The following is a 13,285-nucleotide window of genomic DNA, read 5'->3' on the forward strand; positions in this document are numbered from 1 at the left end:
GGTCATGTATGGATGTGAGAGTTGGACTGTGAAGAAGGCTGAGCGCCGAAGAATTGATGCTTTTGTACTGTGGTGTTGGAGAAGACTCTTGAGAGTCCCTGGGACTGCAAGGAGATCCAACCAGTCCATTCTGAAGGAGATCAGCCCTGGGATTTCTTTGGAAGGAATGATGCTAAAGCTGAAACTCCAGTACTTTGGCCACCTCATGCGAAGAGTTGACTCACTGGAAAAGACTGATGCTGGGAGGGATTGGGGGCAAGAGGAAAAGGGGACGACAGAGGATGAGATGGCTGGATGGCATCACTGACTCGATGGATGTGAGTCTGGGTGAACTCTGGGATTTGGTCATGGATAGGGAGGCTTGGCGTGCTGCGATTCATGGGGTCGCAAAGAGTCGGACACGACTGAGCGACTGATCTGATCTGATGACTTCCTTTGGCAAAATGGCTATTTAGGTCTTCTGCCCACTTTTTGACTTGTTTTTCTGTTACTGAGTTATACAAGCTATCTGTATATTTTGGAAATTAAGCCCTTGTCAACTGCATAATTTGCAAATATTTTCTCCCATTCCATAGGTTATCTTTTCATTGTGGTTTCCTTTGCTGTGCAAAAGCTTATGAGTTTGATTAGATCCCATTCGTTCATTTTTGCTTGTATTTCTATTGCCTTGGGAGACTAAGAAAACATCAGTATGATTTATGTCAGAGAATGTTTGGGCTATATTCTCTTCTAGGAGTTTTCTGGTATCTTGTCTTTATGCCATTTTGAGTTTATTTTCATGTGCAATGAGAGACCACGGTCTAACTTCATTGTTTTCCAAGTAGCCATCCAGCTTTCCCAATGCCAGTTACTAAAGGGACTGTCTTTTCTCCATTGTACATTCTTGCCTCCTTTGATGAAAATTAATTGACTGTAGATACTTGGGTTTGTTTCTGGGCTTTCTACTCTGTTCCATTGATTCACAGGTCTGTTTCTGTGCCATACCAAGCTATTTTGATTAGTACACCTTTGTAATATTATCTGAAGCCTGAGTTATGATGCCTCCAGCTTTGTTCTTCTTGCTCAGGATTGATTTGGCAATTCTGTGTCTCTTATGGTTCCACATAAATTTTAGGATTATTTGTCTATGAAATATGTCTCCAGTCATTTGATAAGGACTGCAATCAATTTGTAGACTGCTTTGAGTATTACGGCCATTTTAACAATACTATTTCTTCTAATCAAAGAGCATGGGCTATCTTTCCATTTCTTTAAACAATATTTAATTTCCTTTATCAGTGTTTTATAGTTCTCAGCATATAAGTCATTCATTTCCTCAATCAACTTTATTCCTAAGTATTTTTTATGCAATTTTAAACAGGATTTTTTTTTAACTTTCCCTTTCTGATATTTCACTGTTAGTGTAAAGAAGTGCAACAGATTTATGCATGTTAATCCTGCATCCTGCTACTTTGCTGAATTCATTTATCGGTTCTAGTAGTTTTTGTGTGGCATCTTTTTTGTTGCTGTTCAGTGACTAAATTGTGTCTAGCTCTTCATGACCTCACGGACTACAGCACACCAGGTTTCCCTGTTCTTCACTATTTCCTGGAGTTTGCCCAAACTCATGTCCATTGAGTTGGTGATGTCATCCAATCATTTCATCCTCTGTTGCCCCTTCTCCTGCCCTCGATCTTTTCCAGCATCAGGGTCTTTCCCAGTGAATCAGCTCTTCCCATCAGGTGGCCAAAGTACCGGAGATTCAGCATCAGCCCTTCCAATGAATACTCAGGGTTGATTTCCTTTAGGATTGACTGCTTTGATCTTCTTGCACTCCAAAGGACTCTCAAGAGTCATCTTCTCCACCACAATTTGAAAGCATCAATTCTTCAGCACTCAGCCTTCTTTATGGTTCAGTGCTCATAACCATACACGACTACTGGAAAAACCATAGCTTTGACTATATATGTACCTTTGCTGGCAAAGAGATGTCTCTGCTTTTTAATCGGTTATCTAGGTTCGTCATTTTAAAAAAGAAAGCAGAGACATCACTTTGCCAACAAAGGTTTGTTGTGATTTTGGAGCCCGAGAAAACAAAGTCGTTCACTGCTTCCACTTTTTCTTCCTCTATTTGCCATGAAGTGATGGCACCAGATGCCATGATCTGAGTTCAGAAATACTGGAATGGGTTGCCATTCCCTCCTCCAGTGGACCATATTTTGTCAGAACTCTTCACTACAACCTGTCCATTTTGGGTGGCCCTGCATGGCATGGCTCATAGCGTCATTGAGTTACACAAGCCCCTTTGCCATGACAAGGCTGTGATCCATGAAGAAGTGGCATCTTTAGGTTTTTCTATATATAGTATCATGTCACTTGCAAATAAAGACAATTTTACCTCTTCCTTCCAGTTTGGATACCTTTTCTTTTTCTTGTCTGATTGCTGTGGCCTGCACTTCGAATAACTATGTTGAACAGAAGTGGTGAGAGTGGACACACTTGTTCCAGATTTTAGCAAGGAGGCTTTCAGCTTTTCACTATTGTATATTACATTAGTGATGTGTATGTCATAAATAGGTTTTATAAAGAAGCCTCCTGAAGTCTGTGCTATCCTGAAAAAATCCCTTTGGTGCGTGGAATGCTCCTTTGTAGAAGGGAAGTTCAGTCTCCAGACTTTTTCAGCATGTAAGAAATCCTAGAACAAGGGACTGTAGATAGTACTCTTGTAGGGGGAAATGACAGAAAAATTCACAAAGTGTGAGATTCAGCCATTTTAACTACTGATCCTGGAGATACGTACCTTACACCAGTGGTTCTCAAAGTGTGGTCCCTGGACTAGCAAACAGTAACACCAGCAGCATCTGGGAATTTCTTGAAAAGGCAAATTCTTGGGTCCCTCCCCTGACCTGCTGGAGCAGCCTCTCTGGGCTGGGATCTCCATACTCTGCAAACCGTAAGGTATTTGCAAACCTTTAGGTTATTCTGATGCAGCTCAAGTCTGAGAACAGCTGCTTAACCTTAAATCTTTTTAAAACTTACACGGCTGCCAAAAGAAAACAAACAGCAACTGTGATCACTGGAGGACCACGGTAACAGTGTCAGGAAACCTGTGATCGCTGGAGGACCACAGTAACAGTGTCAGGAAACCTGTGATCGCTGGAGGACCACGGTAACAGTGTCAGGAAACCTGTGATCGCTGGAGGACCACAGTAACAGTGTCAGGAAACCTGTAATCGCTGGAGGACCACAGTAACAGTGTCAGGAAACCTGTGATCACTGAAGGACCACGGTAACAGTGTCAGGAAACCTGTGATCGCTAGAGGACCACAGTAACAGTGTCAGGAAACCTGTGATCGCTGGAGGACCACGGTAAGTGTTAGGAAACCTGTGATTGCTGGAGGACCACAATAACAGTGTCAGAAAACCTGTGATCACTGAAGGACCACAGTAACAGTGTCAGAAAACCTGTGATCACTGAAGGGCCATGGTAACAGTATCAGGAAACCTGTGATCGCTGGAGGACCACAGTAACAGTGTCAGGAAACCTGTGATCGCTGAAGGACCACAGTAACAGTGTCAGAAAACCTGTGATCGCTGAAGGACCACGGTACCAGTGTCAGGAAACCTATGATCGCTGGAGGACCATGGTAACAGTGTCAGGAAACTGTGATCGCTGGAGGACCACGGTAACAGTGTCAGGAAACCTGTGATCGCTGGAGGACCACGGTAACAGTGCCAGAAAACCTGTGATCGCTGGAGGACCACGGTTTAACAGTGTCAGAAAGCCTGTGATCGCTGGGGACCACGGTAACAGTGTCAAGAAACCTATGATCGCTGGGGACCATGGTAACAGTGTCAGGAAACCTGTGATCGCTGGAGGACCATGGTAACAGTATCAGGAAACCTGTGATCACTGGGGACCACGGTAACAGTGTCAGGAAACCTGTGATCACTGGAGGACCACGGTAACAGTGTCAGGAAACCTGTGATCACTGGGGACCACGGTAACAGTGTCAGGAAACCTGTGATCGCTGGAGGACCACGGTACCAGTGTCAGGAAACCTGTGATCGCTGGAGGACCACAGTAACAGTGTTAGGAAGCCAGATTCATCCTGAATGTCAGTTAGGCTCAGGTCAGGATGACCTGTGTGTAACTTGGTGAGAAACGGTTTGAAAGGAGGGGTGATGTGGAGCAGATGTTCTCTGTGACAACTGAGGTTTACGAGGCAGCCCCCGTAATGATAACTGTTAGGAAATGATTCTGAAAAGAAGATTAAAGGGGAGGAGTCACCCTACCTGACTCAAACTTAATTATAAAGCGACAGCAATGAGGACTCGGGTTTAGCTGGAGAGACAGAAGCATAGGTCAATGGAAATGGAGAACAGAGTCACACAAATATGCTCAACTGATTTTGAACAAAGGGTAGAAGGAGCTCAACTAAAGAAAGATGGTCTTTTCAACAGTGCTGGAGCAACTGGACATGCAGAGGCAAAAAAAAAAAAAGAACTGTGACCTTACATCTTACACAAGGATTAATTCCTAACAGACAAGAAACTTAAAAGGATAAAAAAATTTTTTACTTTTAGAAAAATAGGAGAAAATCTTTGGAAACTAGGGCTAGCCAGCTTTTAGACTTGTTACCAAAAGCATAGTTGACTAAAGGAAAACTGATAAATGGGACTTCACCAAAATTTAAAGATTTTGCTTTACAGAATTCACTGTTAAGAGGATAAACAAAGTAAAGAACCAGAGACATTTTAACAAACCATGTATCCATATGTAAGATACACAAAGAACTCTTAAAACCCAAGGATAGGATAAAAATGCAAGCAACCCATTTGTAAAGTGGGCAAAAGACATAAACAGACATTTCACCAACAAAAACACTGGAATGACAAATGAGCACATGAAGGGATGTTCAACATCATTAGCCTCCAAGTACAAAGCACAATGAGACACCACTACACACCTCTCAGAACAGCAGAGACTGGGGCACCCATGCACCCTGGTGGCATGGAATTCAATTCGACAATTTCTGATGAATCAACATGGCCTATGACTGAGCAATAGTACCGGCTGGGTGGTCATCCCAGAGAAATGGAAAGTTCCATCCATATAAAAGCCTGTACACTGCTGTTGGGGGCAGCTTTATTCCTAACAGCCCCATCTGGAGATAACCCAGGGTGCCTCACTGAGTGCCTGGTTCTGTAGCCCATCTACAGTCTGGAATACTAGTCAGCAACTGAAAACATGGAACTCCTGACACACGACAGACCCTGGTGAGCCTCCAGAATGCTGCTGGGTGAAAAAAGCCAATCCCCAGCAGTTACATAGTGTGTGATCCCGTTCACGTTCTTGAAATGGCAAAATCAGTGAGAAGGGAACTAGAGCAGTGAGTGGCTGGTGGGGGTCAAGGAGGGGTTGGTGTGGAAAGACAGAGAGCATGAAGCTATTAGAGGGCTCCAACCGGGCTGGCATGTCCTGTGTCTGGACCCCATCAAGGTCACCATTCCTCCAGTCACCCAGTACTGGAGTTGTGCATGGTGGTACCACCAGTGAGAAGTGGATGAAGTGAACAAGGATCTCTGCATTCTTTTTTACAACCACCTGGGTAGCCACAGTGATCTCCAAATCACAGCAGTTTAAAAGCGACTTCCAGCACAATGGGTGGGAATGGTCTGGATCTCAGTGGAAATAAAGTACATATGACCTTGACTGGACAGCTGGATATCTGAACACTGGCTGGGTATCTGGCCAGATTTTGACCACATTAAGGTGCCAGCATTAAACGCTTTAGGTGGGCTCACGTATGGCGGTTATTTTTAGAGTCCTTCTCCTGGAGAGACACACACCGAAACATTTACAGATGCAATGATGTGACCAGGGTTTGCCTCCGGGTCCAACCAGTGGCAAGTCCTGGACGGGGTGGAGGGGGCAGTCAGGCCCCGGGCAGCGGCAGCTGGGGTGGTGATTGACGCATGACTGTTGCCAGCCTGCTTCCTGTGTTCAGGTTTTCATACGAAAACTCCTTGTGAGTGGCACCCGTACACACTTCCCCTGTCCTCTTCTTCCATTGATTTTTTTTTGAGTCCTGCCCCCAGAGCTGACTGAAGACACATGTCAAGTCCATTAAACATCTTTTTCTTCACCTCACTTGACCTCTGAGTCATGCCAGACGTGGCTGACCACCTTCCTCTCCCCACATTCACTCGCCATCACCTCCCATGCCCAAGTCCACCCAGGCCCTGATCCTACCTAACGCTTAGGTCCAGGCATGACTGACCTCTTTGACCTCTTTGATGGTCCCACAAAAGTATTGTGTGAAATGCTATTTCCGGTCCTTCACCTGACAGTATAAGTAGCTCAGCCTTACTTGAAACAGCTGTTCAGTTCAGTTCAGTTCAGTCGCTCAGTCGTGTCTGACTCTTTGCGACCCCATGAATCGCAGCATGCCAGGCCTCCCTGTCCATCACCAACTCCCGGAGTTCACTCAAACTCACGTCCATCGAGTCAGTGATGCCATCCAGCCATCTCATCCTCTGTTGTCCCCTTCTCCTCCTGCCCCCCAATCCCTCCCAGCATCAGAGTCTTTTCCAATGAGTCAACTCTTCGCGTGAGGTGGCCAAAGTACTGGAGTTTCAGCTTCAACATCAGTCCTTCCACTGAACACCCAGGACTGATCTCCTTTAGGATGGACTAGTTGGATCTCCTTGCAGTCCAAGGGACTCTCAAGAGTCTTCTCCAATACCATAGTTAAAAAGCATCAATTCTTCGGCACTCAGCTTGCTTCACAGTCCAACTCTCACATCCATACATGACCACTGGAAAAACCACAGCCTTGACTAGACGGACCTTTGTTGGCAAAGTTATGTCTCTGCTTTTGAATATGCTATCTAGGTTGGTCATAACTTTCCTTCCAAGGAGTAAGCATCTTTTAATTTCATGGCTGCAATCACCATCTGAAACAGCTGTGAGGGACATAATTTCCAGCATATTATAAATATTGACTTCTTAAAATAGTTCTGTGGCTCTTTAAGCATGTCTATTGGAATCAAAGCACCAGAGCGTGACATCCGGTCATAGGGTATGTGGACAAGCTCTTCTCCCCCTTCAGGAGGTGCTTCTGTCTCTACCAGCATTTGTTTCCATCACTGCAGGTGTTAAACCCCACGTGTTACATTGGTGCTTGAAATGACTACGGATCACCTTTTATACATATAGATCAAACTGGTCTTGATTTTCTAGGACCCTGAGTCTGTGGCAACTTCTCCTGGACTGAGCTATCGTTCCAATAACTGGGACACCACTGATCAAAATGGAAATGCTGCCCACACCGGTGACCGCTGACCTGACACACAGGCTGGGATTAATGAGGTAAACAGGGCTTTCTCCCCAGTCCACTCATGTACGGTGGAATTTGATTCAGCTCCGCTCCTATCCTCTGCTCTCACAGATGTGAGTGCAGAAGGCTCTGCTCCACAGACAAGCAATTTTGCGGGGGAGGGGCTCTGTCACTACTTAGCGACAGCCACTGCCCGAGGTCTCCCAGACACCGTGATGCCCACACGCCTGTGAGCTGACCACGGCCCACACTGAGACTGGGGCTGGGGGTCGCCATGTCCTGGATGACGGGAGGGGCCTTTCTTAAGCCGGGAGCACTTCAGGAAGGTGAGGACCAGGGCCGCGAGCGCAGGGCAAGGGTCTCTCCCACCCTGAGGGGCAGTTTAAAAATGCTGCTGGTCTCCTGGGCCCTGATTCCCTGACCACGCCCCAACCTGCACACCTGTCAGCTGCCTTCAGCGAATGGCACCGCCTGTCACCCCTGCACATTCCCCAGCAGTCCAGTAGCAAGGCCTGCCTCACTCTAGAAACACTCCTTGTCCTGTCCTGACTCCTCATTTCCCCTCTGCCTCCACCCTGTTTCTAAGGGAAAGACACAGGTTTGCTGGACCCCGCCCAAAGCCCCCAGGGGTGTCTGGCTCTCAGGGTGAACTCTGAGTAGAGTACAGCCTGTGCTGCCCTGACTCGGCCACACAAAGCTTGCTGCCACCCCAGGGCCTTTGCACTTGCCCTCACCCCAGATCTCCACTGAGGAACACTGGTTTCCATTCAGCCATCCCCTCCCCAGATAGACCTTCTGGGTCCCCACTGCCCAAGTGAGCCCACCCCTGCCCAAACCCCCACCTCCACCTGCCACCCTTCCTGCCTTCTCCTCCAGGCTCCAACCACTATCCATCTCCTCCCCTCCAGAACATTCGATCTATGGGGCAGGGCCTTCTCTCTTCTCTGCAGCACCCGGCAAGGAACAGCTGCTTGAACGATGGCCGATGAATGCAGGCATACGTGAACTGTGTGAGATGAACTCAGCGAGTATTGTCATGGGTCACAACTGTGAAAAGGAGGCTGAGAAAGCATTTGAGTCCCTGCTCACAAACTCGGCCTCTCAAATCCCATGTCCAAGAAACAGCTGCCTTCAATCTCTCTCAAACCTGCAGAATGGGTGCTGCGTTCTCTGGCCTTCTACACAGACAATGGTATGTGAGACACATATGCCAAGCTAATGGAGTTCTTTCTCAAATACCATTATTCCCAGAAAAGCTATTAGCCTCGCAGTTGAGTTTTGTTTTGGTTTATGGGTGTTCTGGAAAAATATAAATGTTTTTTCTGTTTACAAAATAGAACATATTACTACTGCATTCTTTGTTGGCAATTTTTCTGCAAAAATATGAATCAAAGATATAGGAGGAAAAAACTACATAGGATAAATCCTACTATTTTTCCTCTTCAAAATTCAAACTACAGTTGTTTTCTTAACCATTCAACCACCATAAGGTAGTGATGTCAAGGAAATGCAGAGAAGCAGAATGAAGCAGTGAAAATGTGGAAAATGTGAAAATATCCAGATTTGAAACAAAATATGGTAGCGGTATGTGTGTAGTGGGGGGAGAGAGAAGAGGGGGGCTGACTTATAAAACAAAGTGTCCACAATCATTCCAGGCCGAGTTCACATTGTTGGCTCTAAAGATTTGTTACAAAACCAGTTGCTCATTTACTTTTCATCCTTAATACTTCCAGGAACTTAACAGTGTTCTCCAAATTGATCTGGTGAGTCCAGATTTTATGAGAGTGGCTTAGGCAACCCTGATATTTGTGGGCTGGCAGCTTTAACTATGTACACGGGTCCACGTGTCTCTGATCACACACTTTTTTTCTACCATTTTAATCTACCCATGGTGTACCCAGTGGTGGGGAGAGGGCAATTTCTGAGCGTTTGTGGATTAAAAAAAATCTCATCCACTACATTAAGATCTTAATAAACACAAAATAACGATAACCATCAGGAAGGTGGATATTTCCATAGGGCGTTTCCACTTGTCCCCTCAAAGCTGACCCTCACCGGTCCGACATCCTCTCCAGAGGCCACATGGCCTGCTGGTCCACCTGTCCGCGCCAGGGCGGGGCCAGCGCACCCCTTCCCAGCACGGCCACCCACCCGGAGAGTGGGCACATGTCACCTGTCCGTGGGTTTCACTATCTTGCCTCTGCCACGCAAGGGTTTACATAAACGGGATGCAGGGTGCTCTTGGGGATGGGGGTGGGGTGGGCAGCCCCATCGCCCAAATTCAGGGGTCTGCCTTTGTAATCTCAGGAGCCAGGGGTCCAGGGACCCTCCCTGTGCGCCCCCGGAGGCTGGGCCCAGGACGGGGGAGCGTGACATCACGAGGGACCGTCGGCGACGAGGGCGCCCGGGGGCGGGACCGCGGGCCGGGGGCCGGGGGCGGCGGACCCCCTGCGCCGCGCCCACGGGCGAGCGCGGCCCCGGCCCCGCGCCGGGAGCCGGCCGCCCGGGGTGCGGGGGGCGGCGAGGGGCGGCAGGCGGCGGGGCCCGCGGCGGAGCCGGCGGCGGCGGGCGGGCGGGCAGGCGGCGCGCAGGGCGATCCCGGAGCGGCTCCGGGAAATCCAGCCGGGTTTTGACTCCGATCGCCCACGGTGCCCGCAGCCGGCGAATGTAACAAAGAACAGGCGGCATGGCGGATGGACCGGGGCGGGCGGCGGGCCGGGCGGGGCCGGGGGCGGCAGGCCGGGCCGGGGCGCGCGGGGGCGGCCGGCCGGGGGTGGCTGGCCGGGGCGGCGCGCGCTGGGGCGGGCGGCGGGCGCGGGACCCGGGCTTTACCTGCCTTTGGAATGTGCAGAGCGGGATCGGATCCGGACTCCGGGTTGCGATCCGCTCCGGAAACTGCGCAGCACCGGAAGCCGGGGGGCGGCAGCGAGGCATTGTGGGAGTTGTAGTCCTCGCGGGACGCGGGCGGCGTGGACGCGAGAGCCTGGACAGGAGAGCGGGAGCGGGCGGCCTGGGCCTGGACTGGGCGGTGTGGCCGCGGAGCAGGCGGTCTGGACTGGGGAGCGGGCAGGGCGGACCGGGAGCGGGTGGTGTGGACGGGGCCGCGGGCGGCGTAGACTGGAGAGCCTGGGAGTAGGAGGTGTGGACGCGGAAGCGGGCGGCATGGACCAGCGAGCAGCAGGGCGCGGGTCATGTGGACCGAGAGGAGGTGGCACAGACCGGTGGAACGGTAGCGGACGCGGTGGACCGGGGCAGTGGGATTGCGGATCGCATGGACGAGGGGGACCGGAGCGGCGTGGACTGGACTGGCAGGGCGCGGGCGAGGCGTGGACCGGTCGCTGGGTGAACGGGCGGTGTGGATCCGGATCGGGCGGCAGACGCGTAGCGGGTTCCGGCTGCCCTTTCCCCGGGGCCGGAGGGGGCGTCAAGCGGCCGCGCGCACCCCTTCCCCGGTGGCGCGGCGGATCCGGATACCCGCGACGGGTTCGCGGGTTCACGTTGGCAGCTCGCACACCGCCACCCAGGGCGGACCTTTCTTCTGACGGTTCCCTCGAGACTTAATTTCCTGGGGGTGGGGGAGGGGAGGTGAAAGAGAGTCGAACTTTCTTTTTTTCTAACTTATTTATTTTTTAAGTGAAGGGTAATTGCTTTACAGAGTTTTGTTTTCTGTCAAACATCAAGAATCAGCCATGGGTGCACCCATGTCCCTTCCCTCCAGAACCTCCCTCCCATCTCCTTCCCCATCCCACTCTTACAGGTTGTTACACAGCCCCTGTATGAGTTCCCTGGTCATACAGCAAATTCCCATTGGCTATTTATTTTACATATGGTATTGTAAATTTGCATGTTACTCTCTCCATACATCTCAACCTCCACCCCCACTACCCTCCACCCCGCCGGTGTCGATAAGTCTGTTTGCCGCCCAGGAATAACGATTTCTGAATTTAGCCCACAGACCTGCTTGCTACCTTTCTTGGTCATCTTTCTGTCCACTTGGTAAAGGCTTAGAGGCTCTTGACTTGCTTGCCAAGCTCCTAAATTAGAGCAGCTCACTGGTGAGTGGAGATCCTGCCTTTTAAGTTCAGGCCCTGGGAGTCCCCAGAGTTCTGCCTTAACCACTGCCCCACACTGCGCTGTGCCAAGTACCTACAGGCACCCCGGATGCTGCGAACTTGAGGCCAGAGCGCCACTGCCTGGCACAAACTGTTTCTGTCCCCTCTGCCTTCCACCCAAGCTTGGGGGAGGGATGGGGCTTGTATGGTCTCAACCCTTATCATTCACTGAACAAACAGTCACAGAGGAATAGAAACAGAAGAGACCAGAAGGATCCTTCATCTAGTCCTGGGCGCTCAGATTTGGCAATGTAGCTGCCTTGGCTCAGAGATTAAAACGTCTGCCTGGAATGTGGGAGACCCGGGTTCGATCCCTGGGTGGGGAAGATCCACCTGGAGAAGGAAATGGCAACCCACTCCAGTACTCTTGCCTGGAGAATCCCATGGAGGGAGGAGCCTGGTAGGCTACAGTCCATGGGGTCTCCAAAGAGTTGGACACAACTGAGTTCACTTTCTGCCTTGTACATTTCTGCCTGGCAAAAACATACTAATAAAATCAAAGAGAGGGAGTGAACTGAGAGCAATGATTTGAAATTGATATTAGAAAGGGCTCCTTCCCCTAATATATATAAAGCTCTTAAGAACCAGTAAGAAAAAGATAAAGAACCCAACAGAAAAATCAACAGTGTATGGACAGTTCACAGAAAATACAATGACTCCTATGTATGTTATTCACTCAGTCATGTCCAACTCTTTTTCAACCACATAACTGTAGCCCTCCAGGCTCCTCTGTCCATGGGATTCTCCAGGTAAGAATACTGGAGTGGGTTGCCATGCCCTCCTCCAGGGGATCCTTCCCAACCCAGGGATCAAACCCAGGTCTCCCACATTGCAGGCAGATTCTTTACTGTCTGAGCCACCAGGGAAACCCATAGGAAATGCTAACCAACTATATTATTGCAGCTGTGTATGTAAGCAAACTTACAGTGAGATCATTTTTATCTCTTACATTAGCAAAGATTTTCAAAGATTAATAGCATGATTTTGAAGAGACTGTAGAGAAACAAACAGTCTCATCCTTTCCAGGTTCAGATATAATCAGCACAGCCTCCATCTGGGCCATCTGTTAATATCCACAGAAATCCTCGATGCACAGAACCTTTGGCCCAGCCGTCCCACCTGCAGGAATTTATCCTTCGGTCGGACTCACTTGTACAAATTGATCTGTGTACGAGGTTGATCTTTTTTTCCTTTGTGGGACTTAATTCCCTGACTAGGGATTGAAACCACGCCCCGGGCAGTGAAGTTGATCTTAATTTCCCATCAGCAGGGCATGTCCATAGGGACTGGGGAGGAAGTGCTGCTGGGGCTCCTTTCTCTGCTCCTACCCCACCTTGACAGACAGCCTTCCGCAGTGGCTGCCGGGTGGCACTCTCAGTAGGTCCGCATCACCACCTCCCACACCTGGATTACCTCACCTGTGCCTCCTCAGCTCCACCCTGCTGAGCCCCACCCAGTGGTGAGATTCCAGCCTTCTGTTCCTTGAACACGTTGCCAAGGTCTACACTTACCCCTGTATCTTGGAACATGTTCCCAGGTTCTCCTCATCATTCAGGTCTTTGCCCAAGTGCACCCCAACTGCCAAGAGCCCCAAACTGACCACAGCAGCTTATGTGCAATCCCCACCAACACACTCACCCCTCTTGAAACATCACTCCCAGGTCTCATTCAATAAGATCATGGCATCTGGTCCCATCACTTCATGGCAAATAGATGGGGAAACAATGGAAACAGTGAGAGACATTACTTTTTTGGGCTTCAAAATCACTGCAGATGGTGACCGCAGCCATGAAATGAAAAGACTTTTGCTCCTTGGAAGAAAAGTTATTACCAACCTAGATAGCATATTGA

At 49.6% G+C, this 13,285-nt stretch overlaps 1 protein-coding gene across 2 annotated transcripts in view; it reads right to left on the reverse strand.

Moving 5' to 3' along the window:
• PRDM15 (PR/SET domain 15) overlaps nt 1–10,240 on the reverse strand; it is a 68,370-nt gene extending 58,130 nt beyond the window's left edge. The window contains exon 1 of one of the 2 annotated variants that reach the window (XM_070795252.1): nt 10,159–10,240. The gene's annotated coding sequence lies outside the window, so the exon portion shown is untranslated. Of the gene's footprint in view, nt 1–10,154 lie in introns of both variants that reach the window. The other variant, XM_070795262.1, reaches the window with a different exon arrangement.
• Between the last annotated feature and the right edge of the window lie 3,045 nt (nt 10,241–13,285).

Source organism: Bos indicus, chromosome 1, assembly GCF_029378745.1.
Source record: "Bos indicus isolate NIAB-ARS_2022 breed Sahiwal x Tharparkar chromosome 1, NIAB-ARS_B.indTharparkar_mat_pri_1.0, whole genome shotgun sequence".
NCBI lineage: Eukaryota > Metazoa > Chordata > Mammalia > Artiodactyla > Bovidae > Bos > Bos indicus.